The sequence below is a fragment of the Zingiber officinale genome, chromosome 9B, assembly GCF_018446385.1.
Source record: "Zingiber officinale cultivar Zhangliang chromosome 9B, Zo_v1.1, whole genome shotgun sequence".
Taxonomy (NCBI): Eukaryota; Viridiplantae; Streptophyta; class Magnoliopsida; order Zingiberales; family Zingiberaceae; genus Zingiber; species Zingiber officinale.
Genome location: NC_056003.1, coordinates 58,608,333 through 58,616,616, shown reverse-complemented (window position 1 = coordinate 58,616,616; position 8,284 = coordinate 58,608,333). Strand labels below are relative to the sequence as shown.

Genomic DNA, 8,284 nt, shown 5'->3' with positions numbered 1-8,284 from the left:
TATTACTCTTATTACTCGTTGAGTTTTACGAAGTCGATTCCGAAATGAGAAATAGCCACGAGCACTATTCACCCCTCCTCTAGCGCTTTCGATCCAACAGTCTCTTTAACCTTAATGGCACTCTCCTCATTTTCTTGAATTTGATTTGGTTCAAGTGCTGGAGGAGAGAGCTCTTCTTCAACTTTCATCCCTTTTTGAGCAGTCACTTGAGGATCCCCCAAGGTCCGCCCGCTCCTAAGCTCGATTCGATTGCAATGCTCTATTAGATCTACATCAGGTTTTCCAGGAAGTTGTCCTGGTGCTCTTAAAGATGATGAAGCTAGTTGGGAAATTTGGCTATCTTTTGATGCTTTTCATAATTATTTATTCTCTGAGTTAGCTTCAAAATGTCTTGCTTCATTTCATTTTGATTGGAGATAATTTCCTCAAGCTTCTTTTCAATTTTAGAAAACTGATAGGCTTGAGAAGATTGTTGTTTTTGTTAAAAATTTTGTTACCTGGATTGGAAACCTTGTTCGCCTCCCATGGATGGTCCTTGTTCTTGATTATTTCTGTAGGAAAAATTTGGATGATCCCTCCACCCAGGATTATATGTGTTGGAATATGGATTGTTCTACCTTTGATTAACCCCATGATAGCATCACATTGCTCTAATTGATTTATCTGTGCAGATATAGCTCCCAAAGGACATGAGTCTTGTGAATGATCAGAACTAGCACACGTTTCACAACAACATACTATGGCATTAACTGTATTAGTGCTAGTCCCCATACTTTCCAGCTTCTTTGTGAGAGCATCCAATTTTGCAGTCATTAGAGTGATTATATCTACATCAAATTTCCCTGATGCTTTTGTTGGGTTTGAATAAGAATAACCTCCACTTCTTTCTGTTGCCCATTAATGATGATTCTGTGATACACTTTTGATAATTTCTTCAGCTTGATCTAAACTTTTGTTCATGAGTGTCCCTCCAGCAGTTGAATCCAGGGACACTTTAGTATGACAGTTAATGTCATTATAAAAAGTGTCTAACACCAACCATTTTTCTAATCCATGATGTGGGCATTGTCTGAGCATATTATTGTATCTATCACATGCTTCAAATAAAGATTCTGAGTCAGATTGTCTGAAGCTTGCAATAAGATTTCTCATATGAGCCGTCTTGCAAGGAGGATAGAATTTATCTAGGAATTATTACTCGCATTGTTCCCAAGTAGTAATACTATTTGGAGGTAGGGAATTCAACCATTGTTTAGCTCTATCCCTCAAAGAAAACCCAAACAGTAATAATCTAACTACCTCTAAAGGAACACCATTCAACTTCATGGTACTGCAAATCTCATAGAAGACTTCCAAATGCTGATTTGGGTCCTCATGTGATCCTTTACCAAACTGATTCTGCTGCACCATAGAAATAATAGCAGGTTTGATCTCATAATTATTTACTTCAACATAAGGTCTTGAAATGCTAGATCAAAACCCTCTAGCATAAGGTGCTGCATAATCCTTTAATGGTCTATTAGCCATATTCGATTGTTCTTGTTCTTCTTGATGTCTTTGCAGGATTTTCCTTCTATGAAATGTTCTATCTATTTCAGGGTCAAGAGGAAGTAATTCTCCTGTAAAGTTAGATCTTTGCATACAAGAACAAGATTAAAGAATTTTTTTTTAAGAAAAGAAAATAATAGAAGAATAGAAAGAATGTAGTTTACAAAAAAAAATTAAAGAACAAATGAATACAAAGAATGTAATGAATGAATGTAATGAATGAATACAAAGAAAAGAATGTAATGAAAGAATACAATAAAAGAATGCAAAATAGAATTGGGAAAGTAGTTACAAGTTGGATGTAAGAAAAGAAAAGAAAAGTTTAGTCTAACTCAATTGATAATCTTTAATGTTATAAGCGTAGTTCCCGGTAATGGCACCAAAAACTTGTTACACCGCAAGTGTACGATTACGTCGTCAGTAATAATAAAAGATATTGTATCCACAGGGACTGGTTATAAGCACTAAAAATGTCTGAAAGCGAATTAGCTAAACAAACAATTAAAAGATCATTTACAACTAAGATCAGAGGTAAGGGATAAATGCAGAAATTTAGTTTTATAAAGATTCTAGGAGTCTTGGTTTCTTTGTGATAATCATTGATGTAATGTAATCTACCAAACCTTGCCCTCAATTGCAATGTATTCATATGAAGTCACCAATTGTTTTCTGCAGAAAACACCGGTTAAGAACTCATATCTAAACCCTAAGCAATCAAAGAGTTATGAATCCCTATGAGGTCCGTTAACGGGGCAGCCCTGTCACGACGCCCCTCGGTCATACGACATAGAAACGCATCCCTAATTAATTCGCATTAAGATATAGAATTAAGCACATCAATCCGTCCTACTTCTTTGTAAGTTCTTGTTTCACCCCTAAAGGGTTCGTTAGCGGGGCAGCCCTGTCGTGATGCCCCTCGGTCATACAATTTAGCGAATCCCTCTACAAGATTCCACAAGAGATACAAACAACCAATTAAGAATGGGAATTAGGCACAAAACACAACAATCCAATACAAGATTGATTGATACAAAATATAGCAATATCCTTGAATCAAGAAGATGGCAAATCCATTAAATCTTACATCAAATTACATCACAAATACTCCCTCCTTCCTAGAACAAGAAATCTACTCCATAAATAATGAGGAAAGGATCAAAGACAAGAAAATCCAAGACATTCCAATCCAAGAACAAGAGAATAGAAAGGAATGCTTATCACGTTACGATGAGTGATCTTTGTAACCAATCCTCTATTAGTTAGAGCCCTAGAGCCAATCATTTGATGATTGTTGTATGGACTCGTTATATCATATTCTTGTATATAAATAAAGACATTTATTTTGGTTATTATACTTACCTGTATTGGTGCCAAATAACTAAGTATAATAGCATCCTTGAGTAGAAGATTCTTACCTATATCAATCGATTGGTTGAATCGATAGTGAGATGATATAGGGAACACTACTCTTAATCATTCCTAGTCAAGTATTAACATTCAGGGACAATGTTAATGCGATGAGACTAGCATGTAGGTCAACTCGATGACTTGATCTCACAAGTCATGGATATGGAGATATTAAGTTGACACATGGGTATTCATTGGAGAATGTATACTGAATGACCCGCCATGAAAAAGTATCATGGATCGTTATATGAGTGTCATATACTTTCTCGTGTAGCTATTAGTATGACTACTAGTCCTTGGACCTGAAGTCACCATAGTTCCCTACATAAGGAGTTACGTACTTTGGCTTCGTCAAACGTCACCCGTAACTGGGTGGACTATAAAGGCGATTACTGGGTATGTAACAAATTATGCGAAGGGATGTGAGTGATGTAGATGGGATCTATCCCTCCTATATGACGGAAGTGACATCGATATTCTTGATAGAGTGAGACCACTAAGTGCATGGTCATGCCCAAATGAGTCAATATGAGATATTGAGCTCATTTGATTGAGTGAGTGTAAAATACCGAAAATAGGCGAATATTAATAATGGAATTTTTCGGAATTTTTGGAAATTTTTCGGGAATTTATCGGAGCTCGTACGGACGAGTTAACGGGGATGAAAACTAGGGCCCGGAAAAGCCTGTTTAGGCTACCCGAATTAAACGAGGAAAAGTTTAATTATCTTATTTCTTTTATTTTTCTTTTATTCTTTTTTCTCCGCCGTTTCTCTTCCCCGCGTGCCCTAACCTCCCTCCTCGCGTCGAGCCGCCGAATCCTTGCCAAAATCGCACACGGGTGGTTTCTGTTTTCATTTTCTTCTTCCCTATTGCGTCGCTCCTCCTCTTCCCCTAGCGCCGGCGACGATTTGCCACCGCCGAACCACTATTGCCCTTCTATAGCGTCGCTCCGCCGGCTACCTCTCATCACTGCCCGACGATGCCACCGGCGCTGTTTCCCCTCGCCATGGAGATCCCAGTGGCGCCGCCGACACTCCCCTGTGCCCTAGCATCCTCTGCCCTAGCGACGACAGCCGGTGCCAGCACCCTCCTTCCTTCCGAGCAGTGTGTTCTCTTCGCGCCGACTGCCGTGAGCCCTAATTGTGGTCACTGGATTTCTGCCGGCCCTTCTTCTCCTCTTCCAATCCGGAACCATGCCCTAGATGTTTGCCACCAGCCGCCTCCTCTGTGCTCATGCCCTAGCCAGCCGGCCGCCGATCACTAGCCATTGGACGCCGGAGCTTTCCCCTTATTCCTTGGATTTCTCTCCTTTGTCTAGGCCAGAATTTCGCTCTACCCTAGCTCTCGGTCCACTGCCGACGAGTGCTCGTCATCCCGATCCGAGGTGCCACCTCTACACGAGTTGGGTTTCAACCAAGTGCAAAGGTCAGTGCTCTAGTTGGTTCTTCACTGTTGTCCTCTCCTTGTTGTTACTGTGCTCTAGCTATGATTCGTCTAAGATTGTTGTTAATTTAGGGATATGGATTTGGTGGACAGCAGTCGTTGGAGTTCATACGAGGGAATATATGTATTGGGACTGATTATTGGAGGTTGTTTGATCATGGTAACTCCAGCCTTGGATCAGTGGTGGTTTATTCCAAATTGGGTAAGTTTTGAATTTGATTCATTTCTGTGTTGGATTGATTAACTAGTTGATGAGGAGATATGGGTCTGGAATGAGAATTTGAGTTGATTAAGTCATACTTATTTTGATTTGGATAGGTATTAGTTTGGAATTTGATTAATTAGTTGATACGAGATGAGATTTGATTTTAGTTCCTGTTGAGGTTTGGTTCCCTAGTGATTGGTTGATTTAGAGGAATACATGGTTGTATCGAAAACATTAGATTAATAATGGTGATTAATAGTCATGGGTTGGATTCATACAGTTCCTTGTTGGCAGAACTGAATAGATTGTAATTAAGGATTCATGGGTAAGAGTTGTGGAAGCTAATTATTTATTGAGGATAATAATGATTGGTTTGAATAGGGTTATTTTTCCTGAGGGTTGGATCTTTAGGTCTAGCCACTTGTTGCTTATCTGTTAGCTAAATTGTATAATATATGATTTGCAGGACTTGGATTCGAGACGAGTGTCTCGACGTGGGATCTTTCGGATACGATCTCCATTTTTGAGGCGGGTACTTTTGACTTTATGTCTTTGATATGCATAGTAGTGAAATTTACAAGTAGTAATAATTATGTTCTCTTATTTGTTTCAGTTAATCACTACCCGATACCTGTTGCCTGCTTGATTGATTGTTTGTTTTGCATCTTGTGTTGTTACGTACCTGATTACACATGCTCATAGGGGTAGTGATATAACCATGCTTCACCATGTTCAGGACCTAGGTTTGATACCTTATCTGATCAGTGTACTTTGATATAATTTATTTACTATGGTGCACATCATATGTGTTTGTAGATTTGTTCAGGATATTACCACGCTTAGTGGCATGCACCATTCGCATGATTGCATGTTGTGTGATAGATTGCTCCATTATTATCGAGCACATTACCAGTTTCATCACTGTTCGGTACTCCGTTGTGACGCTCATGGGTAGCGTGACGCAGCGTGGTAGCACGTCAGTTTGCTCTTCCGGTGCTCCGTTGGTCCGCTCATGGGTAGTGTGACGCAGCGTGTAGCACGTTAGAGATCCCTCCTCGTCATAGTATACCGAGAGATGAGAGCACTGAGCTCCCCCATTTATGATTTGGGGTAGGAGTATGTATGTACTCTGACAGCATCTCGTCCTCTCGGTCACTCATCAGTAGTAGTGATGCAGAGTGCACGGTTGTCACAGCCCTACCCACTTGGTCCCACTTTTGATGTGAGTTGGCTAACTGGCGTTAGGGGTGACCATGACATTGGCATCATATGCATGATGCATTTATTGCTTGTGTTTGTGTTTGTTGCATTTATATGCTGCACATTGTATGGATACCTATGTTTGACATGCATACAGGATTTCTATACCTCTCAGACTGCTTGTCTTTATACCCAGGTCCTGGTTAGTACAGTATTCTCCTGTTTACTTCAGTTTGCATTTACCTTTATTACATCAGGAGACTGTACGCATGATTAGTGCTAGGTGTTATTTCCTTACTTTGCATATTAGTTGTACCTGCTGAGTGTTGGACTCACCCAGCCTCCATTGTTGTCATTTTCAGGTTGATGTTGTCAGGAGATAGTTCCAGTTGCTAGTCCCCTGTAGACCACTAGCTGTAGTTATCTTTGGTTTTGTTTATGCTTCTCATTTGACTATGTTTTAGACTTGGTTGATTTGATACTTGGATATTGTATGGTTTGTACCTGTCGATGGATTTTTATTCGTTATGTTTTACTACATGTCTACCTGGACGGCAGAAGAGGTGAGTTTGTCGAATTTGAGCTTTATGGGTGTAGTGGAGTAGGGTTGATTTCGAGTCATGGTATTACTGCTTTGTTTGCTTATATTTATATATACTGCGTGGTGATGTCAGCCAGAGGCTAAAATTTATATTAACTGCGTGTGATGATTATGTATATGTTTGTTTTATTTCTGTTACTATTCCAGCCGCATGTGGCTGAGGTATATGGGATGTAGAAAGTTTCAAATTGTCCGCCGTACAGGGGAGATGCTGCCGAAATTTCTTCGGACAGGGACTCCTCCGGGGCGTGACAATTTAGTGGTATAAGAGCTTAAGTTTTACGATCATTTGTTTTTGTATTTTGGACATTGGGGATAACCTGATACCAATTTAGTGGTATCAGAGCGCCAGGTTGGCGATACTTGCTTGATTTCTGTGTGTTAGATTTTCGAGATTTATCTGATACCAATTTATTGGTATCAGTGCGGGTTAGGATACCTGCCTTAAGGTATTCTGGATATTTGAATATCTACTTCAGTTTGTACGGATTTTCGTTATGTTATGTTTCGGACTTGCGTTTCGGATTTATATGGATTTCCGACGATTTTCATATTCGGAATTTTGAGGTCAGAAGTTGGGGACTGGACAGCGATGGAACATCTCCAGACGGCATATAGGTATGATGTGTAATTTTATAGTTTATGACATGTAATAGCATTCTTTATTTAGTACCTATCTGGTTGTTGTAACACATATTACATGTGATGGGCTAACCATTGAGCATGGTTGACCTTAATAGAGATCAAGGGTTATAGTCTCTAGAGATTTTTCATAACATACTATTAGTAGTTTTAGCTTCTGTTACTACTAGTAGGAGATGGAGGCACATACCAGCCTCTGCTATTGTTAGCTGGGTAATGGATGATACCTACATATTTCTGTTGACTTAGCCAGTAGAGTTTTTATACTCATAACTTTTGGATAATATGGTACCCGATACGATGAAAATTGGTCATTGGGGAGTTATCATGTTTGATCATTGTTGAGAATAGTTTGAGGTTGAGGGATATTGTGAGATCAGATATTGTGATATGTTGATTTCTAATGATTATGAGAGTAAATGTTATGTGGTTGTCTGATGATCTATTACTAGATATTTGTTTTGATGTTCTATTAGTAGATAACTATTTTGATGATCTATTATTTGGGATGTCGTTGATGGTGACATAGTGAGTGTCATGTATGATGTTCACAGGTTTGATGATTATAGTTGGTGATCAGATTATAAATCGGGTGCTAGAGAATTTACGGTTGAGTGTGCCTAGGAGATTTTAATAAATCTGGTTAGTTGTGGTTAGTTAACAGGATGGTAAGATTGATATTTGCTTCCTCTGATATTGGACTATGTGGATAAATAAGGATTTGATGTTTTGAATGCTAACTTGCTCTCATGGGGAGTAGAGATTTATTCATCTGATATTATGTGGGCTGATATTTTTGAGAATAAAAAAATGAGAGTGTCTTGATGTTCTTGAATTCTATTTTTTTTTTCTTTTGGGTCGTACACATTTATACATATGATTATTGTGGGTTTCTAGTAGATTATACCCGAGTGATTAGCATACATGTCTGATTGTTTATTTGAGGTATTGTCAATTAAAAATTATGTTGTGGAATGTGCACATATGTTTGAGTGTTTTATTGGATGTGTCTTATCGATTTAGTCCGAGTTGTGATATGTGCAGATGTGTTTGGTGTAATATTTGAGGTATCTTGTTTATTATATGATTGTTCTGAGAGTATACTCGTGTCGATTATGATTTGTTGGAAGTATTACGTTGATTGTACTCTTGGCATAGGTGTTTATATGTCATGTGAGTGTTGTTGAGGTGTATTGTTGATTATACCTATGTTGATATATGCACACGAGTTCTGTA

At 38.8% G+C, this 8,284-nt stretch overlaps 1 non-coding gene across 1 annotated transcript; it reads left to right on the top strand.

Annotated features, from left to right (window-relative positions):
• The first annotated feature begins 1,048 nt into the window (after positions 1 to 1,048).
• On the top strand, positions 1,049 to 1,155 carry LOC122025908. Its single transcript, XR_006123922.1, has one exon. It is a non-coding gene; the product is annotated as a small nucleolar RNA R71 (small nucleolar RNA).
• The last annotated feature ends 7,129 nt before the right edge of the window (positions 1,156 to 8,284 follow it).